General features: G+C 40.3%; 1 protein-coding gene and 1 long non-coding RNA gene across 3 annotated transcripts in view; both read left to right on the forward strand.

Annotated features, from left to right (window-relative positions):
- The window catches only part of PDE3A (phosphodiesterase 3A), a 266,283-nt gene that overhangs the window by 29,934 nt on the left and 210,501 nt on the right, over positions 1-25,848 (forward strand). The window lies entirely within an intron of this gene.
- Positions 1-25,848, forward strand: part of LOC310893166 — an 84,977-nt gene that overhangs the window by 22,142 nt on the left and 36,987 nt on the right. The window contains exon 3 of the long non-coding RNA XR_014578771.1: positions 1-25,848. This exon is cut by the window's right edge and continues 25,394 nt beyond it. This is a non-coding gene — a long non-coding RNA (uncharacterized lncRNA).

Genomic DNA, 25,848 nt, shown 5'->3' on the forward strand with positions numbered 1-25,848 from the left:
AAATGGGATGTGTGTACTTAATGATTCTCAATGAAAAGAAAAAGGAATTAAATGCATATGTGAAAGCTTTAGAATCCTTCGGTGAGTTTTATTTATTGATTGTATGATTTAAGTTTGATTGCAACAGCAATTTGCTTGAAGGGATCATGTATGCTGGATTGTTTCTGCCTTTCCTATCTACAGTTTTCTGGAAGCTATGCAGACATTGGCATGGAAATAATTCTGTAGAAACTGGAAATAATTCAGGTTCATTTTTCCTTATGAGATTTGCTGTGTACAACTCTTACGTAACAAGTCAAACATCTTTCCAAAAGTGGTGTCTGAGTGCAAGCTGACTTTGGTCTTTGCAAAAGCCATAGTCAGGATGGTTTGACTTTCTGTATGAAGCACAAGTACATATGCTGCTCTGGTTACTGGATTTTAATTGCCCATTTCTTAAACTTTTTTTTTTTTTTCCCTTCTAAGCATCAGTTGCTCATACTCCTGTTTGCTGAGATTTCTGCCTCTATTTTTTTTTTCCTCCTCCATGGGAGAGGTTTTGTGGAGCTTTTTTAAGCATAGAGGATTTAGGCAACCTTGAAATGTAGAAACAGATGAAACTGAATATTACTTTGGCTTTTAGATATGCCCACACATGAGGTATTGTAATATGTAGTGTGTATAGATTTATATTTTATACTTCATGTAGTGATATTCTACTCTGTAGACGCAAATCCAGACATAAGGTTCTTGCTTACTTGGGTACTTTTATATTTGGGTACTATCTTCTCCTCTGTGCTTGAGTTTGATTGCAGGTTCCAAGGTTAATTCTTTGTATGGCAACAGTTGGTCAAGGACTTTGAGGGACACGACACACTGAAGTTGGATCTTTTGGACAAGCTGTATTATGAGGAGAGGATGGATTTGTCTGGTTGGAAACAACTATTTGTGCATCTCCAGTTTGTCCCATTAGCTTGTTATCCATGTAGAAACTTTTTGATGTTAAGAACACATGGGCATTTGATGAAAGCATTCACTAGGAATCAAATGTACTCATTTTTGTTACTTTCTGAAGGGAAATTTGCAGATCCGTACATAAAAGCATTAAGCAGCATGGATTTTGAAGCAGGCTGATGGTTGGTCTGTTTTAACAAGCAGAAAATTTGATTCTGTAATTGGAAGATGCAAGTATATAATTGTTTGGGTGGGAGGAGGATTTGTGGATTCACTTTGATTTTGAAGCTTCACTTTGGTTTAGAAGTGTGTGCCTGTAATTAAGAATAGGAAATTTTAGTTTGGTTTTAATTAGTTCTTTGTTCTTCAGTGAAGAAACTATTCAGCTCAATAGTGAAACATCCCTCTTGATTGTTCATAATATTACAGTGATACCTAGAGGCTCCAAGCAAATCAAGATCACCTTGTACCTGGTGATGCGTACACATGTGCTTAAGAGTACACATGTGCTTCATCTGATTTATTATTATTTTTTTTTTTATAGCATAAATAGCGCTATAAAGGGGCAAAGTCAAACTTCCTACTGTGATTATTGCCTTTGATCTCTAACCTTGAGATATGCATACCTGCAGTACAGGCAGCTGGTAGAATTGGGTCTCATCAACTGGTGAAAGAAATTTACCCCCTCTTCTATTCCCCTGGTGGTATCTGTCTGTGCATGGGCAGTACCAGCAGCACTGACTTGGAGGTGACGACAGTGCCCACTGCTGGCAGCCTCTGCTGTTGGTGTCCTTTCTGGCCAGCTTCCTTTCCTTGCTGAGAAAAACAGTGCAAACCTTCCTGTTTGACAGGAGCTGTAGATCGTTAAACCCATTCTGCTTTAACTTCATAGGTGTGTTCAACTTCCTCCTTTTCTGAGGTCAGATGTGTTGTTTTCCATGTTATTTTTCTTAGAAACCCTCTCTGTGATACTGCTTACCTCCATCCTCTCTGCTCCTGAAGACTGTGAACTTTGGCAGAGCCCCGGCAGGGCTGTGTCCCCGGCTGCTGTGCCCGCATCCTGCTGCAGCCACAGCTCCGTGCACCAGCCAGCCCTGCCCTGCCCTGCCAAGGGATGGCCCCCTTTATCAGGGGCCATCCCAGTGCTACAATGGCTAACCCACTGTAAGCATTTCTTGTTGGAGTGTACTGTTTGTATCTTACTAGCCACCCGTATGTCAGTGCAGACCTAAGATTTTGGTTTTGTGAATGTTTTGATGTCTGTGTATGATTTCTGAACTCTGATTGTTTTTGATTAAAGGAAAAAATATTTTGAAAAACATTGAATCAATTGTGCTGTGCGTCTGATTTTTTTTTCCTGTAGGGGAAATTTAAGGCCTTAGTTCTTTTATTGTCCTGTTCAAAGGACCTTAAATATCATATCATGAGAACTGATCACCTCCTAAAAACCTAAGGTTGTTTTAATCTGCAAAAAATTGGAATGAGTTGATGGATTTGAAAATACAAGCCACCGTGTGTTTTCTTCTGCTGTTCCTGTTGATATCTTGATTCATGTAATAGAGGATAGGTTTTCAGTAAAAAGCCCAACGTGTTTATTTCTAGTTCCAACTTTATGATTTGGGGTTCTTATTCTTACAACTGCAGGATCTTTCTTGAGACAGATTAAGAAATAAATAGTGAAAATATAAATTTTGTTTCTTGCTCCTGAGAGTTAAGCTGGTTGCAGTTGCTATACCTGCATGTTTTGAGCCAGTCCCTCTGGTGATACAGAGGTATTGTAAACGTGAATGGTGTTTATGTCCCTGTTGAACATACATTTGCAGTTGGCTTTAGCTGTGCTTAGTTTTGGAGTTCAGTAGGACTTGTGCTCTCTGATGCTTTTTTTCAGGTTGCTTTTAAATGTACCTTTTGGTCATGAAGGCTTGGCTTTCTGGAGATTAATGTTGGCTACTGACACAGTGATCTCTTTCCAGACACAAGCTATTGCTTGATTCCTTTCTCCTGCAGGAGGTGGGAAGGGGAGGTTCTTATGTGCAACCAAGCCTGTCCTCAGGTCAGTCCTAGAACATTGACTTCTGTGTCACAATCAGCATTATGGCTAGAGAGGAAATTTGCATTTACTGATTCTGTGCTTCTGAAAGAGAGACTGAAAGCATACAGATATTTGCATGCAAACTTGCAAGAACAGAAACTGTCGCAGAAGTCTATAAGCAGGAGGAGGAAGAGAATCTGCTCTTGCATTGTAAGAGGTCTTCAGAGGTCCCTGCTTGTATACCCATGCATCACTGGTGGCTTTGACATCTGTGAGCTCTAAGACTGAGCCCCAGGCAGATTCCCCCAAGGAAAGTATGGCAGAAGTCTTTTGGAACCAACCTGCTTTGCTAGGTTTCTTTGTGGGTGTCACTCTCCCTCTGTGTCTTTGTGCTGCTAAAGGTTGTCCCACATGAAGAAAAGCTCTTGGTGAGAGTCAAGCCTGCTGTAGAGGTTTTGTTTCGTTGGTGTCAACAGTGCTGCAGGTTCTTAACTCAATTCTGAATTTCAGCTGTTGGTCAGTAGATTTTATATACACGTAATCCTACTGTTCATGTGTATCTACTAGCTTAGTGCTGTGAAAGGTCTTGCTCTATTTGACTGTTGAAGTCTGAGCTGTTGAATGTACTTTGAAGCTTTTGGCAAATACAGAGAATAACAGAATAAGAATAGAACAGCTTTTTGCTACTTAGAGATCTGCCATCATTTATATCTTTCATATATAGCTGAAAGGTATGTTGCAAGCTCCTAGAGAGGAGATACAATTTGCTATTGATTGTCTAGATGGCTTACTTCAGATTTATGATGCTGCTACTAGCACTGTTTAGAAAATTGCCCGTACTGACTTGGTGTTAACCCTCCTTGTGGAGCTTAAACATATATATGCTCAGCAAATGTACTAGCTGAACATTTTTACTGCCTTTGCCAAATTACTGGTTTTAGAACAGTTTTCCCCACACACTAATGGTAGCTGACCAAATGTGCTGTGTTAGGAAGGAACGGAGTTCATAAAATTTAAAACAATCAGTATGTCTTTCTGTTTTTACCACCCTTTTCCTTTAATGTCTCATCTGTATATGACAAGTCAAAATTTCCTTGAGAATCAAGATTCCACTGAAGTATTAAAATTATAGAAAAAGTAAAATAGCAAAGAAAACAAGCAGATTCCCAGTTACACTTCGTCTAATGTGGACTACTTTATTTTTCACTATCTTTTGTATTTGACTGCAAGACACTAATTTCCTGTGCATTGAAATTTAGTGGAAGTTTTTAGTAGCTGCTGTAATTCTTACTAGTTTAAAAACATGCTGCTCTCATATCACTAACAAAAAGAGAGCACGTGGATATTAGTTCAAGGTGGCTAGTGGTCTCTATGCCTGCGTGCTCATATGCAAGAATAATGCTGGGCAAAATGCTCTCCCATTCCCAAAACATGCACCCACATACAGATTTAGTCTGTTTCACGTCTCCTTTGAAATATAAGGGAAACAGTTTGTTGCTAGTTGGTCTGTAGGACTTCCTTCTTTTACCAAATATTCAGCCTGGTTCATCAATCTCTTCAGGATTCCCTAATGTCTGGCGATCTGAATCAGGGACTTTCTGTCTAGGGAATTGCAGTTTGACTTTCTGAACTTACTGTGGTGGTGGTGGTTGCGTATCAGGCCTGTGTATTTGTGGGTTTTGAGTAGAAAAATATAATGTGTTCGTGTATGTTTTGGCCAATCATGAAGTTTTTGTGTAACTCTGAATTTCAATGTTGGTGATTCTATTTGTAATCCTGTATCTTGGTTTCCACCTGTGAAATACAGCTGTAGCTTGATTTTTTTTTTTTTTGAATCAGTCTAATGTGAGACAAGACTTGAAATAATTACAATTACCATCTAGAAGAAGAAACTATTGCTGACCCTTCCCCCTACAAAAACATACCCACCCATGCGCACATGCATATACACACACACACACACACACAAAACCCAAAAACTTACAAATGTTTTTCTTGAAAAACTTGTAAATGGATTAGATAAATTGATTCATTAAAATACTGTAGAGTTTACTATTTTGGATGTTACTAAACACTAGGTTTTAGAGAATGTATGTGTAGATAACATTTGATTTGGGGAAGATTTGCTAAGTCGACCATAAAGAAAATTTTCAAGTTCAAAATCACATTTATCTTTAACAAGACTGCAAGGGAATGACAGAAAATGGATGATGTCATCATAATAGATAATCAGGATAAATACTATCACAAGAAGAATTGGTAACTGTTTTTGTAGATGTATAGTTTCGATGAGAACTGGTATAACAGTGGAATAGGAAAACAGTGCATCCTATCATCTTTTGAAGCTTGCATGTTGAATAAATAAGTGGGTCTGGTTGAAAAATGGCTCTGATGCTAGGTTGAATGATGAAGCCTTTTTCAGCTTCCCAAAGTTAAGATGGATTTTAAAATACTGAGCTTTTAGATGTCTGTGTGGTGGTCCTGAAATTAGTCTGCTCTCCATCTGTGCTTGAGAAGTGAGTGTATGAAACTGGAGACACCTTGTTGCTTGCCTCAGCATTCCCGTGCCCTTCTTGGCATGGATCTTGAGGCTGACCAGGGTCCGGGCTCTGGCTCTGGGGTGCCATGCACTCGCAGCTCCAGGCCAAAGCTTATGTGCTCAGCTGCACTGTTGAGGCTGTGCTTTGAGGGGACTGTGTTCCCATCAGGGCATTTTTGTTATGCTCTGGAGATCTGGATGCCAGCAACTTTGCTGTCTGCAAAATAAAGAAACAATACTGGAAGATAAAAAAGCTTTAAGCATTACTATCTTAAAGTATGGAAGATATTTTTCCTTACTTGTACACTTGATGCATTTAGTGTGGATTGCAAAAGTTGATGGGAATCTTCTGGGAACTTACCTAGCCTGTCCTCCTTACTTAGGCTTTCTGTTTTCCATCCTTTAATTCCTCTGAGAGCTGTCCTGTCTGGCTAGACTTGCTTCAGGACCTGCTTTTCAAAAAAGTGAAGTTTTAAATGAGCTTGCTGCAGGAAGAAAGGACGGAAGGACAAGTGCTCCTCTAGGAACACTCGAGACTTGCTGTTCAACTTCACACCAAGCTCTCCATGCAGCAATGCACACCAGCTGACTTCTAGGTCAGCTGTGGTTATTTGTTTTCTTTGCATTGGAATAGGAGCTTCAAGTATAGATGAAAAGCTACGTGACTGAAGAAAAAATAAAAGGTACTCAGATTTCCCACACTCCTGCATCTGGTTTCCTTGCCAGTGGCTGTCGCGTGAGACGCTGATACTGCTACACCCAGTCCTGCACAGTTGTGCTGGTGCTGGATGTACTCCAGCTCGTTGAAGGAAATATTATTCTTTTTATCCCTTCCCTGAGGGCAAAAGTCCTTCCGTGGTCCATTTAATTACAGCAGGTTATTGTGATTGAAATTTCCACTATAACAACGGGTGCCAGGAATTGCAGTATGGTTTCTTCTAAAGCCTGACCCTATGCCTATGGATTTCACTGGCACATTTGGGTTGCTCAGGAAGCAATTTTCCCCCAGCTACACTCTCACCAGCATAATTCTGTAAACAGAAGTCCAAGTGTAGCTGCACTTACTCCAAGTATGAAAGTCCTTTTGGTGCTGTTGCTAATTCTCCTGCAGAGTCTTCTGCCAAAGTAAGCTGCATCTTGGCTAGGCAATGCCATTTACCGGTATGGCAAAAGTAAGCCATCAGATCCTTTCCAAGATGCTAAAGCAGGCACCTGACATTTTCCCGGTGTGCGGATGAGAGCTCTGGCCTCCACTGGGGAGACTTTGTGAGCTGGAGCCGTAACTTGAACAACTCTTCCCCTTTGCAGCTGGGCAAATTGTCATAAAGGGGCTGTAAAATCCCCATAACTGACCTCAGGAAGATTGTGCAAACTGCGTCACAGCTTCCAAAAATTTACTTTGCATTTCCTTTGCCCTCACGAGTAGGAGACTAGTCTGCTGAGGTGGTTATACGCAGGAGAGGTTTTGTCCCATGTAGGTACATTGGCTCTGCAGTGTTGGCAGGAGATATTAGCGTCTCTTGAGCTTGTATTGTCAGGGGCTTGCTGTTATCGGTTCCTGAGCTAGCTGGTCACGTCTAGACGGTGGTGTAACAATATACCATAAATCAAGCTCGAGATCATTCCAGCCTTGCACAGGAAACCTGCCCCAGTGCTCTGTGCAACGCAAATGTCTGTAGGCATAACCAGGACCAGGCTGCACTCTGGTGGGCTGTGATGGGCCATGGTTTCAGCTCCTGCAGCATGTCAGCGGGCTATTGCTTGGAAAGAAGTTTGAATGTTTTTATTTTTGCATCAATTAAATACTTTCTCTTTGAATGTTGTGACTTTGCATTTTTCAAAGGGTAGTGGTGGAGGGGACTTCAGCACCTCCTTTCCCTACTGAAGTATTGGCATCACTCTGTTCTCCAGTGCAGTGTCACAGCGTGTCCCTATCTTCTAGAGAGATCAGGTCTGCAGAAGGCATCCTGAGTCTGTCCTGACACTGTCATTCCTTGGATTTTACTCTAACATACAACATGGGTTACAGAGCTCCTTTCCTTTCAGTGCTGCACCTCATCCTAATCTGGCATGCAAAACCAAGCTGTTGAGTATCACCAAGAGTCTTGAAAATACTTGACAATAGAATTATTTTCTATCATCTGTCTGTAACTTTCTGTTTCTTTAGCATCAAATAAGAAATAACTCAAAGTTTTATGAGCTGTAATGGATCTTTAAAACAGATTTCAAACTTTGTTTTTGCAGGTCCTAGAAATATATTGTGGGTTGGAAGGGGAGAAACCTTTGCACGACTGGTTCTCTAGTTAATGAAAGAACCTGTGATTATATTCAAAGTAATTTCATAATTAGCACAAAGCTACAGTGCGTTTCCTTTCTGTTTGGGCTGAAAATGCAACAGCATAAGCCTTCTCTACAGGAAAAATGACATAAAACTGAGGGTTTTCTACTTTGATTCATCCTTCTTTCACACATGCCCAAAAGGTTTTGAAATCTGATAAGGGTTCAGGCCCTGTTTGGTGGCAATAAACAATTGCAAATAATACAGCCATGTGTACGTGTGTGTTGACTTCTTGTTTACATTTCCAATCTCCCTTTGATCTTATCATGGCTTCTGGCAAGAAAAGCAGTCAGCATGTACGGGAGTGCTGTCCTTGTTGGTGCACCACTGCATGCCTGCTCTGGCAGGAGGATCGGCTGTGTGCTTGTGGGCAACCTGTGCCTATACCAGAAGATTTCTAGAGACCTAAATGGCGGAGGCCAAGAGAGCCAGCCCAGCCAGTTCTCTTCCAGCACAGCACTTCCTTACCGCTTCCTGTTTTGTTCATTTTATCTGTTTTTCTGCTGTTGTTTTTTTTTTTTTTTTCTTTTTCTAAAAGTCTGAAACAGTGAGGAGCATGATTTTTTTTTCCAAAGAGCACAAGAGTTTTGATTAGGTGTAGGACCCTGTACTCCCTTTGATGGAAATCCCAGTTGGAATTTTCAAATTTCCTGTAATCTGGTTCTCAAGAAACTCTTCTGATCTTCAACCAAAATCTCTCCCTACTCATACACACCTTTCTTTTCTTATTTCAGCGCCATACTGGTGTTCTGTCCCTTGTGCTGCTCTAACACTGCCATTGGGTCCCCTCTTTCCTTCCTCCTCTTAGGGTTCCCTGTGCCACATATGCTTTCCTGGGCAGGAACCTTACAGGGATGATAACATGTCACCTTTAGTCTGTTTTGTGGCAAGTGCTGATTAACACATTAAGTTCCAGCGACTTGGCCGTGCTCCAGTATTTGTGCGTATGCTTGCACAAGTGCAACTCTGTGTGTGTATTCCAAGTTTTTTTCAGTCTTCCTGGAAATAAATTATAATTGACTTTCCAAGTAAAAATGTGTACATTTTAATAATTTTCCCCTGTTCTCTATGCCAAGTGTATCTTGGCTCTACCCAGAGACCTGATTAAAAATGTTAAAACACACTTACCAGTGTGCAATGACTACATTTATAGCATCTGACTTGAATGTTTGTTTCATAGTCTGGGTTGTAACAATCTGATTCTCAGGCTGCCATTGACGTCAATTTAATAGGAAAATTCAAATACAACCTGTATTAGATTTTCACTATTAAGTTAACAATAAAAACTTTCTACAGATGCCTTATGTAGACAAGGCTGCTAACAGAAATATTACATTAATGAAAATCAGGCCTCCAGAAACACACACTAGCTTATTTTTTAAAAATAAATAATTTTGTTTTCCATGTTCTAGTTCACAAAAATATTTTCTTTTTAATAATGCTAGTGGTTTAGATGTTAAGTATTGGGAGGAGGCAATTGGTACCCATTTGCAGTCATGTTGCAAATCTCCTAGTTTTTCCAGAGCAGGAGAGCCCTTCCAAAAGTTTTGACTGATTATTATGACAGAGTTTCTGTGCTCTGCAGTTCTGTGAATAGTGTGCACATCTCTGCTGATTATTGCTTTGCAACCTCAGATTTCCCATTCAGTTTCAATTGTATGACATGTTTATCAGTTCTTTCTTAACCTACTCAGTCACCATGCTCACTTTGTCAAAAGTTTTTCTGATTTTATCACTGTCACTGTTTGGAGGTACCAGCTCAGATCAAAACAGTGTGTGTTAGGGTTTGCACTACTTGTAGTAAATAATCCCTGCCTCAAGGTCTGTGCCGTGTGCTGTGAGCAGATGGTGAGGGAGAAGAAATTTCATTATTCTTTTAGGGATGGAAACATTTTGGTGTAGAGTGGGTAGGTGACTTGTCCATACTTAAATCAGAAAATCCAGGCATGGAGTTAGCAAGGGAGTCAAAGATTATTTTGCCTCCCATGGTATCATTAAATAGCACTTCTGTGACACATGGCTTGATAAAACCTCATCTTGCAGTCATTAGTAAAACAGAGTAATTTACTCATAGAAAATAGGCCTGGAAGGAACTTCTAAAAGGTTGTTCAGTTTATTCGCTTCCATTGTGGTTGGATTGATATTACCCCAAATGTTCCTAACTAATGGTTGTCTCACCTATGCTGAGGAAGTTCCAGTGATGGGCAGTACTTGGGGAAGATGAGGAACCTGGCCCAGGGCTTCAGCGTTCTTCTTCCACTACGGCTCTTCTCATGGCCAGCCAAAATCTCCCAGCATGCAAACTTCTAGTGAGTGTGCAGGGCTGTTTGCTCTATCTTTTTAATGTCTAAGAGGTTTTGTGCCATGTCTCTACTATGTCTCTTGCCTTAATAGGGTCTTCCAGCGTTTACAGTTTTCTAGGCTTACGCAATCAATTCTTAGTCTGCAAAACCTTGTGAAAGTTGCTTGCGGGATAGTGCTATGTAAGTGTATGTAGTTTCATTGCTTTTTGGTATGAGATGCTGATGTGGTCTTGACTGCACTTCACAGCAGCAAAGGATGATAAGGAAGCAGAGTTTCTGTGCTCTGCAGTTCTGTGAATAGTGTGCAGCATCTGACTTTTGTACTGTACTTAGGGTGTGTGTGGGGGAAACAGTTTCCTCATTATTTATGTGGTCTCTGACAGGGTGGTGAATCCTATTCAAAGTTAAATCTTCATAAAAGGCCTGAAGGGTTTGGCTTAAGCTTGAGGAATTGAAGTGACTCCAGAAATACCCAAGTCATAGTTTATTAGCTTCACAGTTCCATTGCTGCCCAAACAAAATTAGTTATACTATCTTACTAAGTTACAAATTTTTGAAGGAGAATGCCTAGTTAAAATCAGATGCCTTTGTTTTGGTAATTAATAGTGCATGCAAGACTGGCCAATGCTTAACATTTGTGTATGGTCTGGACAGGTGGTACTCATCTGGGCACCCACTCTTTGAAAAAACTGAATCTCCTGATGGCCAGGATTTCAGTTATTTCTCTCTCTCTCTCTCTCTCTCTCTCTCTCTCTCTCTCTCTCTCTCTCTCTCTCTCTCTCTCTCTCTCTCTCTCTCTCTCTCTCTCTCTCTCTCTCTCTCTCTCTCTCTCTCTCCTTTTTTTTTTTTTTTGAATACTGCATGTGGATGGAAGCACAGCAACAGCCAGGTCATGCATCGTGCTAAACAGGAAGGGAATGTACTTCTGTCTTTTCTATTAAACCTTTTAAAGAAAAATGAGAAGAGGAGGGTAGGGGAAGAATTAGAGGTGAACAAAAACAGGTTGAAAGAAAATGAACAGGGAGGAAGCGTGGAAGAAGAGAAGCAGCTTAGCTAATGACTGCACATCATCATTTTAGTTCTCCCTTTGTAGATAAATAATTACATCTCCCCTCTTACAAATGCATTTAACCAGTGGGGATGCAATAATATCAGTGCTGATTAAGCTGTTCTTGTGTGAGGGAAGTGTTTTTGTGGTAGGCATCCTTTACACCAGGGAAACTGTATGAGGTGTGTTATGGTTTAGCTGTTTGAAGAGAAGAATTTTCCCTCTAGGAGAAATGTATAGGGCCCATATGTACCTTTTCTCTCTAAGGATACATGGTCTTGATCCTTCAGATCTTCAGGTCTTGATCCTTCAGATCAAGCTACCAGAAAAATGGATGTTGGGGTGGGTGAACATCATGTGCTGGGTTGCAGTGACTGGTATAGCATGTTGAAATGTCAGCTGTTTCTTTAGGTCTCAGGGGAAGGGCCAGGTGGTGCATCTTCTCCTTGTGGGGAGCTCCACACATTCACCAGACACCTGTTCCCAATGAATCCCCCAGAGCTCATTTCCCTACAGCCTGGAGTGGAATTAAAGAAGCCTCCACACACACAGTCCTCTCAGTGGTGAGCACAGCAAGGGAGGTGTCCTGAGGGAGCCAGTCATTGTCCTTAGCTGGGGTAACAGAGTTCTGTACTTCAGCATCAAGCGTACAGGTACATCTGTGCTGGGCCCTGGGGCCTAAAAGTGGCCAGCAGTCCCAGGGTGGATGCAGACCCACCCTGGTGCCCAAGATGTCCATGCTATAAACAGTGCTGCGCTGGCACCAGATTTATTTCCGCGGTAGGCTTTAAACCTTCTCCATCCCGTAACCAAAATGTGGGCCCAGCCTAGCCTGGTTGCACAGCTGAGACTCTGTGCATCAGCGTACATCTCTTTTAGTTTCATTTTGTCTTTGCGAGCTGAAATAACAAGGCCTTTAAGACGTGACTGTGCTATGCTACTGTGGCTGAGGGATTTATATTAATTTAGCAGTTAGGCAGGTACACGACACAAATGGGTGTAAGAGGTGGCATTAAGGGCTTTGTTATGAACTTTCAGCATGTCGTAAGGACAAATGAAGGGGGCTTTCTATCTGTCCTTCCTCCACCCCCCTCTTGAGAGCCTGGGATTTCATGAGGTGTGTTTTGGATGAATGTAGACTTGCATAAACACAGTTATTTTGCTTGTCTGCCGCTAAGATGACAATGTTCCATTGATATGTTTGACAGCCTCAAGTAACTGACAATTATTTCACATGTGCAATGTTTATCTCCGTGGTATGCTGTGTGACAGCTTGGAAGTGACACCGACATTCAGTGCGAATCTCTCTATTTCCCCAATGAGCTGTCAGGGGAGCCTGCAACATTTTAAAAACACTCCCTGGTTCTTGAATTTGAACAGAGGCTCTCTATTCCAAGCTACGTTAGGTAACTTCATGTTTCATTGCCCTTTTTAATCCCCTGGGAGGACAGTATGCAAAAGTGCATCAGGAAGAGATGACAAGGGATTTATATATTAGTACAGACTGAAACAGATGCTCTTAATTTTGGCCACATCAGTTTAGTGGATATCTTGCAAAAGCTCATTTTTTTTTTTTTTTGAAATTGGAAAGGAATAGCAAAGTAGAAGCATCCATTAACATGACTTATGGGTAAATACAGTGTAGGTCTTTCTACATAATGCTGCCAGTGTAGCTGAGTAGTCATCCTCTTGTTGATTTTTATTCTGTTTGCAGATTCCCGTGTCAATGTGAGGATCACTACTAGCCTAAAACACCATAGGACTTGAGATTGTTTTACAACTTTAAGAATGTGTAATCACATATGCTGAATTTTCTGATGATTTCTTTCATTCTTCATAGCTAAGTAGTTAAACTCTCATTTGTGCTTTATTTGAAAAGGGATGAGCTTTTATCTCAGACAGGTAATGCATATGTTGCACAGGCACTTCAAATGTAACTGGCTACAAAATTACTGGAGAGATACTGAATGCTTTTTATGAAAGAGATTAATATGCTGTAAAAGACACGTATCAAAAGGCAGACAGTCAGTTTGATGGAAGGAAGGTGGGAAAAAATCTTATCTGTTCTTTAGAGCACACAAAAAAAAAAAAAAGCCCTTCTCCTGTTTAACACTTACAGTAAAATGTAAAATGATCTGTTTTCAAGTCAGATTCGCTTTCTGATTTTCATGAGTAAGCATAGTGCTTTGCATTATAAAGTCAGAGGCAAGCTGTAATACATTTGGAATCTTTTTCCCTTTACAAAGTTAATTCTTAGAATTTTTGGCAAATTGATGGTTCATTTGTCAGTGTCACCTTAATCTACAAAACAGATAGTGAGCAACTCCTTCATCTACTTTTTCTCGTCTTTGTTTAGAGAAATTGAAGAAAAAAGTGGTTTGCTGAGATCTTTTACGAATTTATCTATTTTGTTGTCTGTATTCTAAACGTTGCTTTTTGTGTCTGTAATGTGGTATGAAGTTTTTACTGTCAAAGGAACTTGTCAAAGCTGTAGCCATTGCCATGGTGAGATTTTCTTCTATACTGACATTTATGTTGACTGAAGAATGCAGTCTTTTTAGTAAGCCAAATGGCTAAATTGAGTGTGGTTGTGGATTTAACTTTCTGTGTCTGGCATAAAAGGAGTCTTTAAGGTCTGAATTATTCCAACCTTAAAACAAAAACAAAACAAAACAAAAATTTGCAACTATTTAGACCAAAAATTTATTTCTCTCCTATTAGTAGCTGAGATCTATTTTTTCTGTTTAACTAGCTGGATCTTTTGTTCGTGAGAATTGGCATCCTGCTGCAGTGTGGTATGTGTCCAGTAGTGAATGTGAACTTACATTGTAATGTCACAGCAGAGACGGCAGCATGATTTATGACAACACTGGGCAACTGTTGAGCTTTGTGAAGCTTAGGCAGCCCACAGAGGTTCAGAGACGGGTGACCTTGGGTTTCCCTCTCCTGCTGCAGAAGTGAAACTTGGGGCTCAGCCATGAGGTATGGGATTGCATAATGGTCTGGTGCTGCTCTGGGCCACCCCAGTGGTCCTGTGCTATACTGCCCCTCCTGGGCATGAGCTGAGGACCGTGTAATTCGACCTTGAATATTCCCTGGCTTCTGACTGCTGGTGACACATGAGCCACCTCCAAGCAGTCTGTAAAGGCTGCTGCCAACGGCATGCCTCTGAGCAGCGGTGGTCGGCTGGGCTGCAGTAGTGATGTGCGCAGGGGGAATTGCCTCTGCAGAAGCAAATTCTGTGCTTTCAGCCACTACTGCAGGGTACTGGACAGTGTGAGGACCCATGTTCTCTGCTAAGGATACAGGAGCAAGGCCAGGCACATCATTAAAAGCTACGAGGTGTGAACTGATGCTGTGTGGAAACACTGAAGTGACAAAATCCATAGCATTCAGAGTACCCGGGGTAACCAGAGGCTGTGTTACCAGGGGTAATGGCAGTTGGATGGTAAAACAACACCTACATAGCATAACAGAGATTGTTCTGCTTTATCCCATGTTTTTCAGAACTGTAAAATACTTGCAGTAATTCCTAGGTGGTCTCTTTATGTGTGTGGTGATGTCAACCGCTTGGAGAATTAACTTTGCTGAAGTTTGCAGCTGCTGACTCATCTGTTTAAAGAAGTCGATTCTTAATTTTCAGTGGGTAATAATTTTTCTCCCCTCGTACAACAGTTGAGGAGAAAGAGCTGGTTATGAGGCTTAGCATGGGTTACCACAGCACAGGGTTTCCTTGCAGTCATTTAACATACTGCATATTTTAGTGGCTGCAATATACAGAAAGCCTCAGTTTCATGGTTCTTCTTGGAACTAGTCCAGCTTGTGCTGTGAAAGTACAATTCAGCAGAAGCCCTTTTTGAATATTTATTTATTTTTAGTATCTAAGAGTTCTGCATGTGGTATTCTGCATCCTCATGAGAAGAGTTGTAGCAGTGGTGCCTTGGCACTAAATGCCTTGATATCACTAGTTCTTCGCTTTTTTTTCTTTTGCCTTTTTTTTTCCTTTTTTTTTTTTTTTTAAATCACATAACAAAGTAAAAGCACCCTCTGCTTTCATGCTCTTAAAATCCAGTTTTGCTCCTCTTCTCTCCCTCCTCCCAACACCCTCTTGGGAACGAGAAGGAATGGTGTCTCTGGCAAAGAAATAGGTAGGGTTTGGTTGGTAAGTGGAACTGATTTAATTAAATCTCCTTTTCAGCCTCATAATGGATTCATTCAAGAAGGCAAAGGAGTAGGAATGTGTTTTCTGATTCTTTTCTTCCCTTCTCTCCCCCCAGTCAATGGGAGTAAAATAGCTTTCTAAACAAAATGCGTTTTTGATGTGATTTTCTCTTGACATTTTAAAGAATAGATTATGTTAAAATTTATTTCTAATGTTGATTTACTTGTCTTTGCCCCCCCCCAATATTAAAGCAACATTACTGTGTGCATAGCAGTTGCTCTAGATGCATGCCAGCATAACAGCACAGGATACAGATCTCTTTAACACCACCTGAAACTTCACAAGCATTGAGCAATATAAACTTAATACCACAGAAGTCTGTTTCCCATCCTAATTAGCTCATGGTCTTGTATTATTAGGTTTACTCTGCCAGTGCACTTTGGTTTTGTTATCTTGGCAATTGCTGATGATACTAACGTTACTCAGAAAACTTGGATTTGAAATTTTGTTAAAATGTTTTTTCTTTTTGGAGCCAAAGTCTTTTGCAAGACTCATCAGTTTTGATTTTTTTTTTTTTGAGGGGAGGTTGGGGTGGGGATTATGTTTGAAAGAGAGAGTTCTGAAGAAATCTAGAGAGAATGTGTGTGTGCATGGTTTTGCAGACATATGAAGTGTGGTAGGCAGTTAAGGGACTGGCTTGAGATATGGAAGACTTGGTTCAGCTTCCTGGTCTGTGTGGTGCAGTGATGTGGGATGGAAAACTACTCTCTGACCTTTGAATTGGGTGGAGTAAAAACTCAATCAGCGGTTTCTTACCGCCAGGAGATTGCTCTGACTAATGGTTTGCTTTCTTGAACTGGAAAGCATGGGTTTTTCATTTTCAGAATGAAGTTGTCACACCATGATCATCAACCATAAACATTAGGCAGAAAACCTGGTCTTGCAACAGATGAGATGACTTGGATGAACAAATCTGAAGGTACTAAACAAAGGAGTAAGATGTATCCATGTCTTGGTGTGTAGATATATATTTCTTTGGCACTGTATAAGTTTTGTAAGCAGCTATCTAAGCTGCTTTCTATACCAGAAGCAATACGACCTCTCTGACTGAGCTGATGAATCCTGGTTCAAAAGTCAGCTCTATTGTTTTAGCTATTTGAACTAGTTCTGTGTAACACTGCATCAAGTTGAGAAGATGTACTTTTGGGTGTTAAAAGATTATGCTTTTAGCTACGTGTGTGTGTACATCCATCTTCAGAGATGAAAAATGGGTTCCAATAACTTGTGCTGTCATGCTTGCGAGAAAAGATGACTTCCCACTTAATTTGCTGCTCTTTTGCTTGCTTACTGTTGCCCTGAGAAAGGAGAGAGCTTCACTGCCTATGGATTGAGTTCAATGGAAAATTCTGCTCTCTGACTTAATGTAGTTTAAACTGAACAACCCTATGGCCATGTTATGGCTCAGCTCCATCAGTATGCTGTACCTCATCCATTTCCTACACATTTGTTCTGTTGAACATCTTTTAATGCTAGCATAATTGTTACTTAACTTCCTGTCTTCATGTTCCTGTGCAGGAATGGATGGGTCAACAGATTACACATATGTGGAGTCAACGTATGTTCTGAAAAAGAACGAGAAGTCCAGAGCAAAGCAGAACAGCCTGTTCTCTTTTCTAGAATTGAGCAAGGACAATGATTTACTCAGTGTCTACCATTTATAATAGCTTGTTCTCTAATCTACATAACTGCTGCAAAGAGGTAAAATGTGCATAAGTAGATGTCTCACACTGTAAGTTAAACGTTGACATTGTAAGAATCCTAACTCCTGTGTAATCATCTTTGTGCAAACCCTGTGACAGCATCAGGTTATTTGTTTCCTTAGAGATGTTGTAGATTGCTGATCTTCCTCCCTCCTACTAAGAAGTCAATGCGTATTTCCTGTTGTGCAATATAGTGCCTTTCTTTCCTTGGGGAAATGGCCCTAACTGTGTAACTAGTAACTTTATAAATGCTGTAGAACAGCTGCGCTCAACACAGCAAGGACGTTGTTTACTTCTACATTATTTATTCATGATTTCCCCAGTTCCCCCAAGTAATGGTGGCATACTTTTTTTTTTTTTTTTTTTTTTATAATTATCTGAAACTCCTTTGGTGGATAATTCATCCTTCCCTATGCAACCCTGCATTCAGGAGTTTCATGACTCATTTGCAGTTGGAATACCTACTGGGGCAGCATGAGGGGCTTGGATGCAATGAAATTAATCACCGTGACAAGGTCTACATAAAAGCTGTTTAGTAAATGTTCTGATACAAGAGAATGTAAAATGAAACAGTTCCTTCCTTCCTTCATTGGTCTGAAAAGTCACTACCCTGAAGATGAAAGCAGTTGCTCATTAATTCTTAGACATATTTAAAATAATTAAAAAGAAATAAAGACAATGCTTCAAGAGTAGGTACTTCTTTTCTATATACAGTGGTTCTTGCATTATGCTGTAGTATTGCAATCTGCATAGAAAAGGTTGGGCTTAATCACTGGTTTTAGCATTCAGGTTAAGAGCTACGCTGATAGTTTTCTGGGAAAATTGTTAAGCATTCTTGAAGGTGAAATGGAGAAGATCTTTTTAAATAACTTTTCATAAGAGTTTTTGCTATTAGAAGCAGGGGCTCCATCCCATTCTGTATCACCTTTCCAGCTGTGGTCAATAGCATTTGATGCCCCAGAGAAGGAGAGGAATCCTAACAGCACATGTGAATATGGTTAGATCTTTTTTGAGGCAGCTCTGGGAACTGGGTCAATCCACTTTAACCAATTAGATTTCCAGAGGTTGCAGCATAATGGTGAGAGAGCAGTACACTAATCTACTCTCTATTCTAACATTTAACCTATTTAGCTACCACAATCATCTATGTGGATTTTGGTAAATGTTTCCATTGCCATTATGTAGCTGTAGTGTATTTTACTCAGCAAGCATCATTAAAAGGTATTTTCAATTAACTGTATGTAATCTGTGTTTCAGTAATGGGAGTTTAACCGATAATTAATTTGGCCAAATTGTGCTTATGTATAGCCTAATATAATAATGCACACACACACACATGTGCTTTCTTCTGCTCTTGTCCTCTGTCTCTCTCATATTTATTACCAGGTTGGCTTGTGTTGCTTATTGGACTTAAATTCTGCAACTTGAGACTCCTGAAGATGGAAACTGTTTAGAAAAAATGTTTTCATTGAGAAAAAGAAAACAGTAAGCATGCTAGAGCTGGACTAAGTGTATGTCAATTCTTTTATAACAATCAGGAAGATAATTAGGTGTATTTTACTATTCTGGTTGAGGGGCTACTAGAGGTTGTCTTGCAAGCATGCTGTACGTTACAGTGTGTGTATTGTCATCTTATGCTAGTGAGTAAAACACATTACATCATCAAGCTGCTATTGTAGTTCTAAAGTGTTCTTTCAAGCCAAATAAACCCTGTGAACTAGGCGATGAGACTTAAAACGTGGTCAAGAAATAATTTGAAATCTCCATTAAAAAGTAATAGAGCAACTTTTAAAGCAACGTCTGGTATTTTTGTTTGTTTGTTTTTCTTGAAATTAATGATGATACCATTGCAGGTAAGGCATTCTAGTGAGTTTCCATGGAGATGCCCAGGAAGAGTGAAGTAGCTTAATTCTGTGGCTGCTCAGGCATTTGTTTATGGTTGGCACTGATTACATGATAGATACAAATTTGTGATTGGCTTTGGCCTGGTTCCTTTGTTCTGAGGTTACACAGACATTGTACTTTTATATATATATATATATATTTTATCTAAAAAGTCTTGTAATAACAGGTTCGTATGTCTCTCCCCTTCGCCTCCTGTACTGTGATCTGAATTAACCCCTGAAATACCTTTGCATCTCCTGATATGCACAGAATAGAAATGATTTTGAACTCACCAAATGGATGGTCACCTTCAGTAAAGCTATGGAAAGAATCACCCTATAAACTATCACTTTCATCAGGATTAGTTTGATTCAGCAGAAAAATTGCTGTTGGAGATAAAACACTCGAGAGAAGGGAAAAGGAAAAAAAAGAAAACAACAACAACAAAACACACCACTACCCTATCCCCAACAAATAGTTAACAGTTAGGAGACTGTTTTAAAAGGATCATTAGACTTTTTTTTGTTTTATTTGAAAGGTTTTTTTCCTCCTCTTCTGGTTTCTGAGCCTTTTAGGGACTTGCAAATTACGTTTTCAAGCTTTAAAAAATGTTTATTTTTTTCCCCATAAGCATGAGAACTTGAGATATCTTTTAAAATAAACAAAACAAAAATTCTGAACTGAGTCTCTTAGATTCTCATGGAGTCTTATGATTCCAGCAGCTGGAGCTTTAGGAAAAAACACAAAGCTTGTAATTGAAGTCACCCCACCCAAATGGGTTAAATGTCTAGACTTCCATGAGATTACAATTCAAATTAAATGCAAGATACGGTAATGGGAGCAAGGTCACGAGCTGAGTTCCCATTACGCATGTTTATTCAGATGGACAAAAAATCAGTTAAGGGGGTGCAAAGGCAGTGTGCAATATTAGGATATGTGAAGTTTGGAGAAATTCTTCCTCTGCTTGTTATCATTCCCTTTCTTTCTTCTTGGTCTTTCTTTGCTTTTACGTCAGGGTTGCATCTTTGATTTATAATGTTGTATTTGCCTTTCCTTCTATTTTGTAATAGAAAAGTGCAAAGATTCCCAAGCCTCTAAGCGTGAAGTGTCTTTTCTCTCTACAACTGTTTTGTCTTCTGCAAACTAAGCTTGTTCTTAAGATCTTCTGGGGATTTGGGGTGGGGTGTGGGATGTGATACCAGTTATGCCAAAGGGTCTGGAGAAGATAATATGGGTGGGATGCAGAAAGAGAACTGTTTCTTGCTTCAGCACCACTGGTTCCCTTGTTTGTTTTCTGTTGCAGGTATTTTGTTTCTTTTGTGTCTTCCTGGTGTTTGTTTGTTTATTTTTTGTATATGTCATGAGCATCTGGAGGACTGATTCCAAAATACCTTCTGAGAACATTACCTGTAGGCACACTTCTGGAGCTGAATTTCCATTCAGATCATAACCCCCAGCTCTTCTCCCTCCTTCCGAGTGCCCAGGTCTGCCACAAGCTGCTCTGCAGCCCAGACTCCCAGTTTGAAACTTGCTCGCCCAGAGTGTTTGGACTGCCATGAGATGGCCCAGCTCTCTTGAACATGCTTTGGAATAGATGCAAGCACCTTAGGCATAGCATGCTATTTCAATAAGAAATAGTCTTTAGGCCTGTTATCATAGGCAATAATTTGTTTAATTGCAGAGTAGCAGAACAAACCTGTTTTCAAGCACAGTGTAGCATTTCACCCTCTTTTGCTGGAATGAATGATTGCTACGCTTTCCACTTCTCACTTGTCTAGTCCCTGACGAGTGGCAGGTTTAATGCCCTTCAGCTACAGAGGCACAGATCAATGTCTAACCCACTCATGAAGGCTGCCTTAAGCACTTGGTTTGCTGGGAGATTGATCTATGTTAGTAACCTGAATTAAGAGAGTTGTGTGATGTAGTTGATCCATCTAGTATCCATGTAGATTGTTTGAACAGATGCGAGTAACTTCATGGTCTTTCTTTTCCTTTGACTCAGGAATTCAGTAAAGGACCTATTTGTATACTTGGTTGTGAGTTGTCTACTTTTCTAATATTTAGGAGTTCTTCCTTTAAACTGGGAGGAGCAGTACATTTGCAATGACTGCTTAGAATATCAAAAAATCAAACCATACCAAGAAATGTTTTGTTGCTCCTACGTTGATGCTGTGGCCCTGGGGAAAAAAAAAAAAAAGTAATTTGCAAGAGTCCTCCTGTCCAGTCCCTCTTGGTAATTTGGATTTTATTTTTTTTTCTGTGTTCCCTGTGGTTTCTCTTTGCCTTGAAACATTTTGCTAGTGTGTGTGACAGACACCTCCCAAGTCGTTTCATCCCCCTGAAGTAGACCAACTGCTTAGTCTGTGGAAGGTAATTTTATACATGACTTCTTTTCCTTGTGGGAAAGGAATTTTTTATTGCTTTTGTCTTTTTTTTTTTTTTTTTCTTCTTCACAGAAATGCTGGTCTAGCATGGAAAAAGGAAAAGATTTAGTATTTTGTAGTTCAGAATTGTTCCATGTTAGACATCTTAAAACGTACCTCTCTGCCTACTTGTGGCTTTTGTACTTTTTAATTAAATGAACAAAGAAAGTCTATATGTTTTCACCTGAAAATACTACATGACTAAACTTGCTGTCTATTTCCCACAAATTGCAACGTGTATAGGAGCTGCAGGTGAATCTGAGGGCAAGCTGATTAGCGCATCTTGTTAACCTTCTTCGATGCTCTGGCTTTGGGAAATAAAATACACCAGCAAATAGGTTGCAGCAATGCTCAGAAATCATAACTGGCTGTTGACCCAGTTAGCACAACAGCAGATGACTGAAATGCAAATTGCAGCCAGTGAGTGCAGTAGAGTACTGCATGATGCAGGTAGTTTATTAGCACCTGTACTCCTCATGATTGTGTCGTGGGGTCCTTAATGAATACAATAAAAATAACTGAAAGCTCATTAGCTATTGATGTAGGAGAGAAGAACCAGAGAGCAGAGGGCGGGCTGACTTGGAGAGGTGAATACTGTCTTAAAGCGTAACGTGCTTTAGATTGGTCTTAGTGGTGAAAAACAACAGCCAGCCTGTGATTAAAACCTGGCAAGGCAGTCCTATGGCTCCTTCCCCCCACTTCTTTGAGGCTGGCTCTGTTGCTTTGCCTGTCTTGCTGGCCCTTTCACTTCCCCTGTTTCGAAGTCCTGCCAGGAATAGTGCATTTTATACGATGCCAAATGTATAAATTCCTCAGACCACTTGGTCTGGGAGGAATTTGCTAATGGTGTGGCTGACTGAGTTTTAATCTGGGATGTTTTTAATTTTCAGACCATGTTAATTTATTTTAATCTGAAAATTACAAGACTCATTTCAGTTCTCCTATTTATTGATCCTTTTAATACTTCTTATTCGCTTTTTTTTTTAAAATAAAAATATTAAGTCTTTGCAGTCTTCAGTCAGACCTCCTTTCTCAATCCTTGATAACTGATAAAGGAGCTGTGTAATGCAGTAGACTGTGTGTCCCCTTGAGATATCAAGATCAATGCATATATTCTGGTTGGTTTGGGTCACAAGTGATTTTTATTCCAGCAGCTGTGTACTAAACATCCAACAGGGGCTCATCTCCAGATTGTTAGCACCTATTCAGAAATGCTCAGTTCTCTCTGGGGTCTAATTTCTTGTTGTTGGTTGTTTTTCTTTTTTATGTTTTATGGCCCTCCTCACTGGAAAAAGAAGGTAAACTCCAGGCTGAGGGGGGTGACTGAGCACGCTGTGATATTTTTGTTTCTCATTGACATAAGGTCTAGTTTTAGAAATTTCCTTCTGGTCTGTTCAGAAATTCTTTTCACATTAGTGTCATAGACATCACCTATTATCGTGGCAGTATGTACTTTTAGCATGAAGCAATTGACTTTGCTGACTGAAACCACTGTCTCCAGATCTAGTTTCTTGTCCAGTGTCAAAATGAACTGGAGATAATAGTTATTTGTGGGCGTCCCTCCCAGGCAAATACTTTCATCTCTGGAAAAGCTCTTGAACATTTTGAAGTTCTGTTCCCTGTTCTTACATAGCTTTTGCCTGTGTTCACTCATTTCACGTAAATGCATTTGCTTTTGTAATTGTGGTTTATTCCCAGTAGCTTTTTTTTAGTTTCTGCCTGATGTAACAGGAAAGTAGGACTGTGACAAAAATTCCACTGTGATGCCATTAGCAGGTCTGTGATGCAACTACACCAGTCAAGAGGGAAGAGTCAATCAGAGAGTGCATTTATTAAAATGCTGAAAACCTGGACTCTTGGATGGCTGTGCCAGGCTGAGCAAACCATGGCAGGCTGAGCAAACCCACTGTTCCAGCAGCTGTGGAGGCATGGTCCTGAACTGGGAGCTGCCATCTGAACATCAGGGTTGGTGGATGTTCAGATAGCTATATATGCAGCACCCAACCCCAAAATAGGAGCATCAGTAAACTTATTGCCGTCTTCCAGAGGTGGTGTCAGCACAGACAGTCAATACCTGGAATTAGGACAGGCTTCTAGAGTAGGTGCAATTCAAGGAGCTTCACAGAAGTGGAATGAATAAATCTTTGGTTCCTACATTTCATTTTGACTTTTTTGTTCTGCCTTACTTCTATTGCAGATGTAGTTGAAGTGGGGACTTTTTTCTTTTTCTTTCTTTTTTATTTTATTTTATTTATTTATTTAACAGGCTCTTTTCCAGCTCTTCATATAGTCTCTGTTTAAATTCTTTCCTAGAAACTAGATGATCTTTTGCCATTTTTAGCTTTCACAGACTGCTGACTAGTTGTTGATGTAGAGACTGCCTGCTGGGTGCCAGTACAGGCTTCATATTGGCTGTTGGAGAGAGACAAGCTCTGCTTTGTTCTGTGCTTTTTCAAACTTTACCACCAATATGGTGGGCAGATGGCAGAAACATGAGCGCTGTGTAAATGAAACCACGGTGCTTGCTGTGAGAAGGCTGAGAGATGGAGAGCCGATGGCCTGAGAGGAGGGCTGGCTTGCTGAAGGGCAGAGAATGTGTGGCATCCCAGCATGTACAGGAAAGGGGGATGTCTGTCTTTTTTTTTTTTCCAAAAATTTCTGAAAGTGGGTGATTGTGACAGAAACTGACCCAAACTGCCACAGATAATGTAATGAAAAGCAGGGCTGCCACCAAGCCTCTGTTTATGCCGTGAGAGGGGGAGGAAAAGATGAAATTTACATTACTTTCCTCTGTACTCACATATTCTGTTCTCGTAAAGATGGTCTTGATGAGGTCAGTGTAATAGGCGAGTAAAACAATGCTGCCTGTGCTTTTGTCCTGCAGAAATTGCATGTTTACAATACACGAAGGATTTAGTACAGCACGTTGTGACCTTGCACGTTCGGTAATTATGTAAATGCCTCCACGGCACCTGTCTAAATGCATTTCTGTGCTGGTGGAACTCTGTGGATGGGCAAATTCATGCTGATATTCATCAGGTGACAGCTCGAAAGGAGAAACATCATTGGCAGTAGGGCAGGACAGCCAGAATGTTTGGAGGAAACTTCAGCTGTACACTCATCTCAGTTACAATTGTCCCACTGCCAGGTTGTACCACTTTGGTGGCCAGAGTAGGCTTTCATGTCTTCTTCCTCACTAGAAAAGTCTAAGATGACTAGTCCATGCATAGTATACATAAACATTGGAGTGGTAGTGGTTAGGAGTACACAAACTAGTGCCTTTTTTTTTCTTCAGAGATTTCAGGCCACCCTCTTGCCTCTGGAGGCTGGGAGCATATGTGTCTCAAGAATTAGCTCAAGTAAAGCTAAGAATAAACTCCCTGAGTGCTCACAATAGCACTCTCAAATATCAGCATCGCTCAACTGGCAACAGTGTTAGAGCAATACCAGTCTTACACTTCTGCATGTGGGAAAAAGGGCTGGTAAGGTTTGGTATGGCAGAGCAGCCTGGTGAGCACTCTTTACTGGCCATTGCCCTTCTGAACTGGGAAGTAAGAGTGAGGGGTTTTTTATACTAGGACCTTAAATTCTTGGTGGTCAAGTATGCTGACCTACAGCAAATACCTTATCATCCAGAAGCAAGACAATTTGCTTGAAAAATTTACTGATAAATGCTCTTCAGGTGATTGTTTTGATTGTAGGGTTTTTGTTTGTTTGTTTGTTTTGTTTTGTTTTTCTGGCTTTTCCTTTCTGCTTAGGCATCTAGACCTAAAAGCTGAAACTGGAACAAGGTCACAGGGTTAACAAAGTCTAAGTCAATTACTTTCTTTGTTGTATGACCGTCTTTGTTCTTTATTTTCCTCCTTACCTAAGTTAGATCAAGGTGAAATCAAAGTGGAAAAGGTGTTGTCATAATTTATTATCTACTTAAAGACAAACATGGAATAATCCCATCCCACTCTTTCCCCAGGCGCGCACACACACACACACACACACACACACACACAAAAAGTTGGGTCAAGTTAGTAGGATTGTTTTACCTTTCCCATTGTGTGTGCTCCTCTGCAAGGAACTTCATGCTGTATTACAGCAATTTACACTGCAACAGAAAGTGTTCAGAAGCCTTGTTTTGAGTAAATGTTTAACTTTTGATTAATGCTGTATTGTTCTAGCCAGAAAGCAGTACAAACATGTCACCATTTGGTGCCTTTCCAGCATGCACGTCTTGTTCCTCTGTGATGCTTTCACTAAACTTGAATGAAATCAAGGTACATTAGGTACTCATCTGAAAGACAGAAATGGAATTCAGCCAGCACTCTTCAGAGTCAGGTTCATCCTTGGTGTAAGGTTTTCATTACCTGTGGAGGAATTAACTTGTCCTGTTACAGATCTCCTCTGGTTTGTTGTGTTTGAAAACAGTCCCGTT

Source organism: Anser anser (assembly GCF_964211835.1).
Source record: "Anser anser genome assembly, chromosome: 1".
Lineage (NCBI taxonomy): Eukaryota > Metazoa > Chordata > Aves > Anseriformes > Anatidae > Anser > Anser anser.